Genomic DNA, 14,562 nt, shown 5'->3' with positions numbered 1-14,562 from the left:
CACCTCGGGAAAGGAGCAGAAATTGACTCAAGGAAAATAAGTAAGGACTTTTAAAGACATGTTTATTTATGGACAGGCTTTCATGCATGCATCTTACAGCACTCCACATAAAATATAATTAAAACAAGCATCATGCTGAATATGATTCAGAAAATAAAAATGTCTTTAAATACAGTTTAACTGCCAGCAGCTTGACATACTGCATTCCTCTGGGGAAGGAGTAACAGAGACATGAAGTTATGTGACTACAGAAGCCACAAGACGTGGGTATTTTTAGGGGAAGTACAACCGGGGGAAGTAACTGACCTGTGACAAGGGTTTAATACAAGAAATGCTCCCGAAGCCGTGCAGCTCCTGAGGGCAGTCAGGCAGCCTCAGATGGCGGTCGGGCCCTTTGGGAGGAGGATGGAGAGGGAGGCCAAGACCTGCCAGCTCTGCTCCTGTGGCTGGTCTCGGGCACCCTGTGGAGGCATACCTTCACCCAAACAGACCTTCAAACGCTTCTCTTGGCAGGGCAGTCTGAAGGCTAGTTAACATCAGTAGAACAGTGTGAGATTCTGTATGCCTGCCATGATTTTCTACTGTTTCTGCCTTTTTTTGCTCCATTCCCATTCAGGTCTGCAGCCAGGGAGGCAGGTAAATCTGCCCAGGGGCACCCTGCAATGCCATGCAACTAGAGCCATGGGAAGTGCTTCCCACTGCTCTTACAGTGCCTGCTACCAAATCAAGACCATAGGAGTTTGGTTACAGCCCTGAAAAACTGTAAGTGCTTTTCTGCATTTGTCACTGTGTTTGCCACCAGCACTGAGACGAGCCAGCAGGCTTGCTCACAGCCTCTGTTGAGCAATCAAGGATGAACATGTGTGGAGCCTGAAATAACCTCAACCTGTAGTTGTTTTCTTTGTCTTTCCTCTTCATCATATTTGCCAAGTCAGAAGAGCACCTTTTTGGAAGGTAAATGCTGGTCTGGTATCATGCCATAGAGCTGGGAAAGGACAGTATGGACTCACCTAACGTTTTTTACCTATGGACATTTTACCACGTATGACTTTTTTCGAAGACTTTTGCCAGCAATCTTTTGATTAGACATACCAAGACAAGGGTGTTTCTCATGGGATTTCAAAGGAGACTTTATTTTAAATACCTCTGGAAAATAATATGTCAGTCTAATACTGTCTGTGATTTTCCCACGTTCTTCACAGCAACATAGGGAAATTTCAATGTTTCTTCTCTGATAGTTTCATATTTTCTATTTATTATCTGAACATTTTTTTAGGGGAACACCCTCAAAATTATTTTCACAGAATTGTTGTTCTAAATCTGAAGCAAGAGTATGCAATTCTTGTGCAGCACTGAGGAATCAGGGTTTTTATGAGTAAATGAATTATTAGTACTGTAAATTTAATTTTTTTTCTTCTTTATTCCAAGTCATCTCAACATATGCAGCACAATAAGTACCTGTCCTTGTTTTTTAATTTCCCCACTCTGTTTGCAAAAGAAAATGCAATTCTTCTATAGCTCCCGTTGCCACTGAGGGCAATACCAAAAACCCAAAAGAACACGAATGGAGTCAGGATGAATCTTGTTTAACTGTAGAATCTATAGGGTAAAAGTTACCCTTAAGAAAATCCAATTTGAGATTACAGATTTCTGAAATCAAAGCCCTAAAGTGATAGTTTTTTATGTATCATTGCAAATTCTTGAAACTCAAACATTCTTACTTGCATAATTGTAATTATACTGCTATGGCTCATGGCTTTCATAAAATGAAAATTACATTTAAAAGAGTGATCTGTATTCTTACTATTTCATTATAAATGTGTTTTCCAAGAGGTTGGATTCAAGTCTTAGTTGCTTTTTTCTTATACTGAATATTTAAAATTAATTCTAAATTTGTGTATATGGTGGATGGGTCCTCTAGTTTGATGGATATCCTTTCTACTTTGCATGCATCTAAGTGGACAAATAAATGTTACAGATATCAGAAAATGAAGCCAAGTCAAACCTGTGTACTAGTGTGTTATGCAAATATAGGTGCTTTAAATGCAAGAGTTTTATCTTGAGCTTCATCTTCCCATTTCACCCTGAGAGAACAAGTAACAGGTAAGGAAATGAAGAGTCAGCCTTGGAGCAAGGTTTTCTCTGCTGAATTGACTGGAACTTTGTCACCGATTTTACAAGGATGTGTCTGAACCAGCATTTACCCCAACTGTGCAGGGTCCAGCTCTGCCACCTATTCCAGATTATACACAATGCGATGGGTTTCTTCATGAGGGAACAGGTAGTGACTAGGTCAATGCATTTAACCTAGGCAATGCATCTACTAACCTCAGTTTCCACTAATATAGGCAAACCCACAAAGCTCATGAAAAATAAACAGACTGTGTGTTGTCATATATTTATGTACATTCATATATATACATATATACCAGTAGTCAAGGCACTAGGACACTGCCCAGGCGTTAACTGCTTAATCTGCATGAGTGGATTTGGAGGAAGAAAGGAGTCTAATAGTGTAGTAGAACTGGGAAGGTGAAATATGGTATGATGATGCAGAAAAGTATTCAGATTCTTGTAGAGAAGCGAGGTTCCCTTTCAACTTGCTACATTCGAGGAACTTCCCAAAGATTTTTACCTTTTTGTCCATTTCTCCAGCAGTTTGGTGGTCTGAACAGAGGAGTCAAAAGGACAAAATGGTATTTGTAAACAAAACCTCAATGTTAAATATCCTTTATAACCTTGGCAGGTATGACTTTGTTGCCTTGGAGACCTAACACTCCACCACATATTAAGATGAACTTGATCTCCAGAACAGATCTTTCCAACCAGTATAAAACCTACAGGTACAAAATCTCACACTGCTGTATAAGTGTGCTCTGACATCATCAAACTGTTCATTTTCAGGTACCTAATTGCAGATTTGTGAAAATTACCTCCTGTCTCGCAAGGCTAAAAAATGTGCTTTATGTTCCTCACTGATCACTAAATCTCTCAGCTCTGTCCAAATGCATGGCTGTGTTTTCCCATGCACCAGGAGGAAGTGGAGCGTCTCACTGCCCTTCAGCTGTGGCTCCCCCCACAATGAATAGGTGATGACAGACGGGACATTGGTTTTGGAATTCACATGACTTCTGAAATCCCATGTGCTTGCTGGTGGGCATGGCAGTGTTTATTCTCATCATTTTACACCCAAATTTTCCCTCTGCTGGTTTATCTTAGAACAGATAAAGACAATTACGATGTGGGTATGTATACATTACTATTATTTGAAAAACCCCTTACATATTTCCTGCTCTTTTTCCACTCATGCCTCCTACTATAGCCCAGCCCACCCCGGGGAAACACTCCTCATGCTGAGGGCATGCATTGTGTGGGTACTGGCAAGTGCTCAGGGGTTATGCTAGGAGGGAGGCAGCAGCTGAGTCAGAAGCACTGCGGTAGTGCTGGGCTGGGGGCAGTCAGCAGAGAAAGAGCGGAAAGACAGTTCTGCTTCTGGCTGCTAATGAGCTTTCTGGTGGCAGCGCCGTTCTCATCAGGACTATTTGTTTTTACAGGCTGCCCTTTGTTGACTTTAGGCTTGTTTTCCTTGCCATGGAACACAAATATTCTCAGGCGTTAAGCTTTCCTTGCCCCTACTGCCTTCTTTTCATCTGAGACCATGTAGGAGCTAAATTTAAACTTGATTGATAGCATTTAATCCAGAGAAGGTCAGGGTGCTATTTTCCTGTTAAATGTTCTCTGGTTTGCTTCTTCTGTTTACAATCATGTCTCTGAAGTACTGTAGTCAGTCCTGCTTCCCAATGAAATCTCTTCTGCTTTCCTTGCCGCTGTGGGATAGTTGCTCTTAATTATGTGGAGCCCCATGTCGCTTTGTCTGATCCTAGATGGAAAAGAACAACAGCTATGGGCCTTTAAACCAGATGATGCCATGACTTACTTACTCCCTCCATTATAATAGATAGCAGGCCCCAAATTCCACTATTGTAAACCACTAAACTTGGAAATATGAAAGCAGTCCTGGTTGTGTTTTCCCTTTCTTGACAGACTTTGAGAAACATCTTCCTTGAGCAACCACATGTTCAGCATAACCATATGAGTTCTTTTCTATAGCTCTGAAGACAGCAATCTTACTGTCTGTCTCAATACTGGATGTGAATAAAAATTTTCTCTCTACCAGATGTCTGCGCAATCTTATACACATTACTTGCACATACTTTGAGCATGACACCTCTTGCTGATGTCAACTAACTGTTACCTAGTTACTTTACATTGTCATTGCCTCCGTGGTAAAATTCTGACCTTTTTACCAAGATGGAGGGGTTTAGGGCTACGGAAAGAAAGGCAGGATATCTTGACTTAAGGCTTTACACATTTTCACTTTTTCTGGAGAGTATATGCTCTTTTATTAAGCAGTTACAGTCTTCTGTTTTCAAAAATAATTCCTCTAGCACTGATGAAATATGCACACATACACACATGTAAAAGCAAATGAAAGAAAAACACCTGAACCACCATATGAAGTTGGAATTCTTTTTAATGGTTTAAAAAGCCCTGTACATTTGTTCACCCCGATAGTCATATCATATACTTCATGAGGTACCTGTGGTGTTCCTTGAAGTACATCGACAGTCATCTGCCTACACGTGTGTGTAAAGTTAACTAATCAGTGCTTTTTCATGGTATAGTCCATAACAATTAGAAATTAGATTTTACGAGTTGTTGACAAATCTATCCTAAAAAATGCTTGTTCTGACTCTGACACTGCTCTCAAGTAGCTGGTGCTTTCTGTTCAGACAGCCTGTGAAAAAAATGTCTTTAATATACAAAATTTTGAGTATAAATTATGTTTAAAATATATCATAGCAGAGAACCACTTCACAGGCTAGAACCTTACCAGTTTGTACACATGGTTATGTATTTACGTGTTGCTGCTGCAAGAGCTGAAGTGTATATTCTCCCGCAGAGCTATGCAGGTATATGTACACACACTTAAACCCTTTAACTCATGCAGAGGGAGAACACCTCTTGAACTATGCTGCTAGAATCCTTAGGGCTTAGCTGCTAGAAAACTAACAGCATTAGACTGGTTTATGTGTTAAAATGATACTGGATGAAATAATATTTGTCAGTTGGAAGTGGAAAAATTGGAAACAGAAAATGACTCTCCTGAGAAATACAAAAACAATGCAAACACACACACACACACACACCCCTCCTCCAAAAACCTTACAAGAAAATATGAGGAAAGTAGATGGGAAGAACTGAGGACCCGTACTTGTCCAAGACCCTATGACCCTGTGAACTGCTTGAAAATGGAAGAAGGATAAATTCATTTTTCAAGAAAGAATCACAAGAAAAAAGATGAGGAGATCTCTGCATCTTACATATTCAAGACAAGGGCTTCACTTTACCTAGTTTAGTTGTATAAAAATTAGGTGTCTATCTTGGGTAATGCTTTCATCTCACTTTAACAGCATGGGATGCAGGAGTTGCCACAGGAATGTCTGTACTACTTGACAGCAAATGTCCCTCTTACCTGGTCTTCCTTCTCCAACAGAGTCCATAAATGGATGATTACAGGTAAATAAGGACAGGATGAGAATGTATGATTCTTCCCTCTTTAAGTCCTCTGCCATGTCCAACTTTTTTTGGGGTGAGGAGAATTTTTGGGGACCTGATGAATTTTGTCTGTTTAGTAACCTTTGATGAATCCTTCCTCCAATTACTTGTCCAGTCTGTCTCTGAGCTCACTTGAACTCTTTCCTTGGACAAGAACAGCTATAGATCTATGTTACATGAAGAACTATCTCCTTTTGTTTGCTCCAACCCTGGATCTTACTGCCTTTGTGTGATGGTTCCTAGTTCATATATTGGAAGAGATGGGAAAAAGTTAATTCCTAAGCATCTTCTTCAGGCCAGTCGTGATTTTGTAGACATCTATCATACCTCACTCAAGTTGTCTCTTTTCCAGCCTGAAGACTCCTACCACTACTCAGTTGTTCATCATGTAAAAGATGTTTCATGCCTTTCTCATGTTCATTGCTCTTTTCCAGTTTTCATCTATCCTTTTCAAAAGAAGTGGACCAGCACATCATGCAGTGACATGGCATTTAACTTCTCTGAGTGATCATCACTTAGCCTTCTGGACTCTCTAGAGGGCATTTTGCTCCTTCCTGGTGTGCTAGAAGAATTTCATCCTGGTTTTGATTCCTTCAGCATTTGCTTCTTGCTCTCTTTTGGCTTGCTTATGTTTTTATATTTGATATGCTAGAATGCATATTACTGTATATGTTCTTTGCCTGGGTACAATTTTATCTTTTTGAAGAGCATCTTCTGTCTAATAAAGTGCCCTATTTCACCATTTTATCACATCAGCTTCCCTTTAACCTTTTTCACGGCTTACCTAATAGACGACGAGTGAGGAACCAATAGCAAGTTTTCAGCACTGAGTCCTGCACTGTTATCCCCATCACATTTTTAGCTGCATGTTCCAACATAATTCTCATTTGGAAGCTGAGCGCAGCTTTTTGGACTTTTTGACATATGATGTCCTGAACACATCAAATCTAAGCACATTGGAGTCATGATAAATGGAGAGGGCTGGCAGCCCCAAGAGGATTTATTCCCCCTATCTTAAAACCGGACCTGAAACTGGTTATCTTGTCTCATTATTGACTACGGGGGGATCTGAGTGACTAACTTAGATAGTAGGCTGGATGAATCATGTTATAGTTAGATTCATTTCAGTGTCAAATATTCCAACGCTGCTTTCTCAGTCAGCTTGGAAAAGCAGCAACGTTAGGCAAGAAACACATCGCTGTGTGTAGAAGCATGTGAAATAGAACCTTTGATGAAGACAGTGGTTACTGGAGATTGGCTGCAGAAGTAATTTGACAACAACAGCTGATTTTTGTCAGCTTCAGTTGTTAGAAATATACTTGAATCTATTGGTGTTAGATTTGTACCAGCTGAAGTCATTTGCCCAAAGTGTTCAACATTTTTCTCCATCTTCCTTCTTTCCTTTAAGCTCCTGCAGCTTTTCCTTCACCCTCAAACACCAACAAGTGGGGAGGAGGTTTGATAGGGATATTTTTTATTCTCACTTTCCTTCTGTTTACCTAGTTAGTGTGTGATCCCAGGATTGCTATTGTCAGTAAAGGGACATGTGGAGATGTGTCACAGGAGGTAGTGAAGGAGGGACCATGGCATTGGCACAGGTTTGCTCATAGAGTGGGCTAAGCCAGTCATGAAACCTCACCCTTGATTTATAAACACTAATTATCTTTTAATGTTACCATTGTAATTAATACTTTACTCCCATTTCTTTGTTTATGCCTCTCCCTGGGGGAATAATTTATATTTTCATTGTGTTTCTTTGTAGAGAAAAGGCTAGAAACTGCATTGGAAAAAATGCACGAAAGTTTAGTAGTCCCTTCATATCCTATTTTAAATCAGTTGGTGTTAAATGACTCACAATAACGTTACCTTAAATCTTAGTAAGTGTAATATGTCTGTGGCCAAAGCAAAATTGTCTAACCCACCAGTCTGAACACTACTGTTTCCTTTGTGCAAATTTCACAAGTGCAGAAGGAAACTTGAGTCTACATTGAAACTCAGTTTTACATCTTTGCTATCCTACATGCAAATGTGTATATCTGATAAGACAGTGATGGTGTACATGTGGGATTCTAGCAAAAAGCAGCTGAGTTTTGGTTGCTAGGCTCATACTAGATATGCTGGCCTCTTAGGGGCTAGGCAAGGAAGGGAGGTGGTGGGGTAGCCCTATATGTTAGGGAGTGTTTTGAGTGTCTAGAGCTTAAAGATGCTGATGATAGGGTTGAATGTTTATGGGTAAGAATCAAGGGGAAGGCCAACAAGGCAGATATCATGGTGGTAGTCTGTTATGGACCACCCAACCAGGATGAAGAGGCAGATGAAATATTCTATAAGCAGCTAGGAGAAGTCTCAAAATTGCTAGCCCTTGTTCTTATGGGGGACTTCAATTTAACAGATGTCGTCTGCTGGAAGTACAATACAGCAGAGAAGAGGTTCCTGGAGTGTGCAGAAGATAACTTCTTGACACAGCTGGTGAGTGAGACAACTAGGAAAGATGCCCCGCTGGACCTGTTGTTTGTGAACAGAGAAGGACTTGTGGGCAATGTGATGGTTGGAGGCCATCTTGGGCATAGTGATCATGAAATGATAGTTTTTGATTCTTGGAGAAGTAAAGAGGAGGGTCAGCAGAACTGCTACCTTGGACTTCCAGAGGTCAGACTTTGGCCTCTTTAGCAGACTGGTTGACACAGTCCCTTGAGAAGCAGTTATGAAGGGCAAAGGAGTACAGGAAGGCTGGACGTTGTTCAAGAAGGAAATCTTAAAGGCTCAGGAGCAGGTGGTCCCCATGTGCTGAAAGACAAACCGGCGGGGAAGACCAGCCTGGCTGAACAGGGAGCTTTGGCTGGAACTGAGGGTAAAAAAGAAGAGTTTATGGCCCTTGGAAGAAGGGGCAGGCAATTCAGGAGGACTATAAAGATGTTGTGAGGTTATGCTGGGCAAAAATTAGAAGTACCAAAGCCGAGCTACAACTTAATCTGCCTACTGCCATAAAAGAAAATAAAAAATGTTTCTATAAATACGTTAGCAACAAAAGGATTCGATGCAGGGGGAAACATAGTGACAAAGGATGAGGAAAAGGCTGAGCTACTTAATGCCTTCTTTGCCTCAGCCTTTTATAGTAAGAATAGTTGTTCTCTGGGTACCCAACCCCATGAGCTGGAAGACAGGGACAGGGAGCAGAATGAAGCAGAATGATTATTCCAAGGGGAAATGGTTAGCAACCTGCTACACCACTTACACACACACACAAGTCTATGGGGCTGGATGAGATCTACCCAAGGGCACTGAGGGAGCTGGCAGAAGTGCTCACCAAGCCACTTTCCATCACTTATCAGCAGTCCTGGTTAACCGGGGAGGTCCCAGTTGACTGGAGATTAGCAAATGTGACGCCCATCTACAAGAAGGGCCGGAAGGAGGATCCGGGGAACTACAGGCCTGTCAGTCTGACCTCAGTGCCAGGGAAGGTTATGGAGCAGATCATCTTGAGTGCCATCATGCAGCACATACAGGACAACCCACGATCAGGCCCAGTCAGCATGAGTTTATGAAAAGCAGGGCCTGCTTGACTAACCTGATCTCCTGCTATGACAAGGTGACCTGCTTAGTGGATGAGGGAAAGGCTGTGGATGTTGACTACCTGGACTTAGGTAAAGCCTTTGATAACTTTTCCCACAGCATTCTCTCAGGGGAACTGGCTGCTCACAACTTGGATTGGCATATTCTTCACTAGGTAAACAAACTGACTGGATGGCTGAGCTCAAAGAGTTGTGGTGAATGGAGTTAAATCCAGTTGGCAGCCCATCACTAGTGGTGATGGCCCCAGGGCCAATTCTCTTTAATATCTTTATCAATGATCTGAACACAGGGATTGAGTGCATCCTCAGTAAATTCGTAGACAACACCAAGTTGTGCAGAAGTGTTGATCTGCTTAAGGGTAGGAAGGCTCTACAGAGGGATCTGGACAGGCTGGAACCATGGTCCGATGCCAACTGTATGGGGTTCAACAAGGCTCAGTGCCAGATCCTGCCCTTGGGTCACAACAACTCCATGCAGTGCTACCGGCTTGGGGAAGAGTGGCTGGAAAGCTGCCTGGCAGAAAAGGACCTGGGGGTGTTGGTCAACAGCCGGCTGAATATGAGCCAGTAGTGTGCCCAGGTGGCCAAAAAGGCCAACAGCATCCTGGCTGTGTGTGGCCAGCAGGACTAGGGAAGTGATTGTCCCCCTGTACTCAGCTCTGGTGAGGCCACACCTTGAATATTGTGTTCAGTTTTGGGCCCCTCACTACAAGAACAACATTGAGGAGCCGGAGTGTGTCCAAAGCAGGGCAACAAAGCTGGTGAAGGGTCTGGAGCACAAGTCTTATGAGGAACGGCTGAGGGAACTGGGGTTGTTTAGCCTGGAGAAAAGGAGGCTGAGGGGAGACCTTATCGCTCTCTGTAACTACCTGAAAGGAGGTTGTAGCCAGGTGGGTGTTGGTCTCTTCTGCCAAGTAAGAAGCAACAGGACAAGAGGAAATGGCCTCAGGTTGTGCCAGGGGAGGTTTAGATTGGATGTTAGGAAAAATTTCTTCACCAAAAGGATGGTCAAGCATTGGAACAGGGAAGTGGTTGAGTCACCATCCCTGGAGGTATTTAAGAGATGTGTAGATGTGGTGCTTAGGGGATATGGTTTAGTGGTAGACTTGGCAGTTCTAGGTTAACAGTTGGACTTGATGATCTTAAAGGTCTTTTCCAACCTAAGTGATTCTATACTTACTGCAGATCCTCAACACAACTAATCATGAACAACAGATAAAAAAACCTTAATGTGTAATTCACACATTAAGTAAACCCCTGTCTCTGTGTGCTTAGGACATGACCCAGCATCGCCTACTGTAAATGGGGAGCATCCTGTGGATTTTAACGTTGCTTTTGAAACAGGCCTTTCTGGCATTTCTGGGGCACTTTCCTACCATAGGATGCTCAGCTCAGCGTATTTCTCTCTTCCTTCTCCCTTCCTCCCTCCCTCTTTTTCATATTCATTGAACCAAAATGTCCAAAATGAAACGACAGTGTGGTGGGTTGACCCTGGCTGAGGGCCAGGTGCCCACCAGAGCCGCTCTATCACTCCCCTCCTTCACCAGACAGGGGAGAAAAAGTACAACGAAAAGCTTGTGGGTCGAGATAAGGACAGGGAGAGATCATTCACTAATTATCGTCATGAGCAAAACAGACCGAACTGAGAGAGGAAATTCATCTAATTTATTACCAAGCAAAACAGAGTAGAGGAATGAGAAATAAAATCAAATCTTAAAACACCTCCCCCCACCCCTCCCATCTTCCCGGGCTCAACTTCACTCCCAGCTTCAACGTCCCCTCACCCCTCAGTGGCACAGGGGGACGGGGAATGGGGGTTACGGTCAGTTCATCACACGTTGTTTCTGCCGCTTCTTCATCCTCAGGGGGAGGACTCCTCTCATCGTTCCCCTGCTCCAGCAAGGAGTCCCTCTCACGGGAGACGGTCCTTCACGACCTTCTCCAACGTGAGTCTCTCCCACAGGCTACAGTCCTTCACGAACTGCTCCAGCGTGGGTCTCTCCCATGGGGTGCAGACCTTCAGGAGCAAACTGGTCCAGTGTGGGTCCCCCACGGGGTCACAAGTCCTGCCAGCAAACCTGCTCTGGCGTGGGCTCCTCTCTCCACGGATCCACAGGTCCTGCCAGGAGCTTGCTCCAGCGTGGGCTTCCCACTGGCCACAGCCTCCTTCAGGTGCCTCCACCTGCTCCGGCATGGGGTCCTCCACGGGCTGCAGGTGGAATCGCTACACCCCCTCATCCTCCCTCCATGGGCTGCAGGGGGACAGCCTGCTTCACGATGGTCTTCTCCAGGGGCTGCAGGGGGATCTTTGCTCCGGCGCATGGAGCACCTCCTGCCCCTCCTTCTGCACTGACCTTGGTGTCTGCAGAGTTTCTTACATCTTCTCACTCCTCTCTCCGGCTGCAAAAGCGCTCTCTAACTGTTTTTTCTTCTTAAATATGTTATCACAGAGGCGCTGATTGGCTTGGCCTTGGCCAGTGGTGGGTCTGTCTTGGACCCGGCTGGCATTGGCTCTGTCAGACACAGGGGAAGCTTCTAGCAGCTTCTCACAGAAGCCACCCCTGTAGCCTCCCCCCGCTACCAAAACCTTGCCATGCAAACCCAACACATTCCACCCCTTGCCTCTGTGAATCCCATATTTAAGAATTATCATTAAAATATACATTCAACACAAAAACTTCACGAATACTAATCACATCAACAAGGAAAAAGAAAAAAGAATTCCCCACACCAAAATCAAAACAACACTATCACAACACCAAATGAGAGTGGACAATCTACACACAAAATCTACCTCTAATCCCTTCACCACTATTTCACTCTCAAGCTACGTTCAGTCAATGTTTTGCCCATTACATCTTCCAATTACTCTCCTTATCTCGATTTTCTCAAGTCCCACGTTGGACACCAAAAAGGACTGTGGTGGGTTGACCCTGGCTGAGGGCCAGGTGCCCACCAGAGCTGCTCTATCACTCCCCTCCTATGGACACTACACAGATGCCAGGGCAGCATGTCAAACACTTTCTGTTTTCACACTGACAATGGAAAAAAGTTGCTCCTCTCTTCCTCTGCTCTTGTATCTACCAACCTCTTCAGAGCTGTCATTTTGGCTTTGATTTTGCTAGCCAATAACTGAAAAAACAGCTTGAAATATAACAGCATGGCCATAGGTAAGATAGATAACTACTATAATAATTATGACGATCTGAAACAAAGTACTTGGCAAAAATATCTTTCATTTAATGAGAAGACAAGGTGTCCTGTGAAGTCTCAAAAAGTCCAAAAGTTACAAGTTTGGTCTTGGATGTCTCAGTGTCATCCTGGGTAGTAAAGCAGCAAAACAGTACAAAACCGCCCAAAAACCTTCTGAGTCTCTTTCAATCCACAGCAACTGCCTGAGGGGCAGTCTTGTCTATTATGTGCTTTTTTCATAGGCTGTTTCTAGTAAACGGTTTGCCTTAAAAATGTCTGTTGCTATTATCACTGCTCTTACAGGGAATGCTATTATTTTCAGTGCACAAAATGCCCCACTGAGACAGCCATGTAATCAATACAAGACTGCCTGATGATGTTCTGAAAAATATTCCTTGAGGATTTTTCAGTATAGCTATTTCTTGAACTTGCTCCCTGTGGTAGAGTACAATTGCCTGAATTTTTCCAATAGAGAAACCTCTAGTAAAAAAAAAGCCCCCTGTAAAAGTAGCCTAGTGAGCTGCAGGACAAGAACCTTTGTATGGGCTTTTCTCCACAGAAATCCATTTTCTTTTTCCATGGCGCTGCTTAGTTACTCTGAAAGTTGAGTGGGCATTTCTTACTCTTTGACACATGAACATTCTGAACATTAAAGTCCAAGTGGCATGCCATTCCCTTCTTAACTGCCAGATAGATTGTATTTCTCTTTGTATTACATGTTTATGGTGATTGTGTATAGGACACTACAAGAATATAAAGAAGTAACACAACATTGACTGACTTCATGAAAGTACTACAGGTTTACCTCTGTCATTCTACCATCTTGTCCCATCTGGAGGCAAAAATATTTTCATAGTACAATTCAGTTCCTGAACCACAACTGGAGATTAGTCATAAAATGTTATATGAAGTTACAGACCAATCTGAGGAGAGTTCACAAAGATCCGTACTTCCTCCAGCAAGACAAAGGAGGACTTCAGAATTCCCACCTACATTTTATTTTTATTTATTGTAGATGAACAGTGCTACTGCAAAGAAGGAAGACTTCTGGAATGTAACTTCAGAACTTTTATTTGTAAAATGTAGGAGATTATTGTCTCCTCTTCCTCTAGGGAGATCTCAGTAGTCCAAACCTCACCTAGGAAAATGAAGGGACCCTGGGACATTACCCCTGGTGAAGCATGCAGTAAAAAGAATAGAAGGAAGAAGGAGCTGAGGTTAGGGAGTTTTGACCTATGAGAAGGGTCAGAGGAAGTGAGTTTGTTTAGTCTAGAATAGATGAAAATGAGGGAGGACATGATGACAGTTTTCTAATATGTAAACATTTATAATTAATTGCTTACTATATCCACTAGTCTTAGGACAAGAAATAATCAGGTTAATTTTAAGTAAAAGGGGTTTAAGTTAGATGTTAGGAAAAACCACTTCTAATTAAAGAAATATTGAAATAGCAGCACAGACAACCTAGCAAGGTTGAGGGTTTCCTCCACTGGAGATTTTTGAAAGGAGGTAAGATACACCTCCCATTCAGATTGCCTTGGTAAATGTTTTCCTACTTCTGAGTAAAGGGAGAGCATAGATAATCCCCTATGGTACTTTGCAGCTCTATATTTCTATGATTCTAGGATTCGTTTCTGGAGAAATATAAAGTCTCCAGCAGCACCCTGCTCTTTCCAAAGCTGGTCAGCAGCCTTCCCACCTCTCTGGCAAAGAGAGAACTCGATTTCACCCTGGAAGGGTCTCCTAGTGTCTTCTCTTCAACTATCAACAAAAGTCTACATACAAAAAAATCCACAGCCATGTAGTAAAATGCATGAGGACAGAAGATCAAGCCAGTCAGCCAGAACCTTATAGTTTTAATATACTGTGGTGGATTGACCCTGGCTGGTGGCCAGGTGCCCACCAGAGCCGCTCTATCACTCCCCTCCTTCACCAGACAGGGGAGAAAAAGTACAACGAAAAGCTTGTGGGTCGAGATAAGGACAGGGAGAAATCATTCACTAATTATCGTCATGAGCAAAACAGACCGAACTGAGAGAGGAAATTCATCTAATTTATTACCAAACAAAACAGAGTAGAGGAATGAGAAATAAAATCAAATCTTAAAACACCTCCCCCCACCCCCCCAGCGGAACAGGGGGATGGGGAATGGGGGTTACAGTCAGTTCATCACACGTTG

General features: G+C 42.9%; 1 long non-coding RNA gene across 1 annotated transcript; it reads left to right on the top strand.

The window, feature by feature from the left end:
- Window positions 1–367: 367 nt before the first annotated feature.
- Window positions 368–6,350, top strand: LOC142601275 (uncharacterized). Its single transcript, XR_012834877.1, has 3 exons — window positions 368–762; window positions 2,747–2,843; window positions 6,054–6,350. It is a non-coding gene; the product is annotated as an uncharacterized LOC142601275 (long non-coding RNA).
- Window positions 6,351–14,562: the final 8,212 nt, after the last annotated feature.

The sequence above is a fragment of the Balearica regulorum genome, chromosome 3 (genome assembly GCF_011004875.1).
Source record: "Balearica regulorum gibbericeps isolate bBalReg1 chromosome 3, bBalReg1.pri, whole genome shotgun sequence".
In the NCBI taxonomy this organism is placed as follows: Eukaryota; Metazoa; Chordata; class Aves; order Gruiformes; family Gruidae; genus Balearica; species Balearica regulorum.
This window is presented reverse-complemented; position numbering and strand designations above follow the sequence as displayed.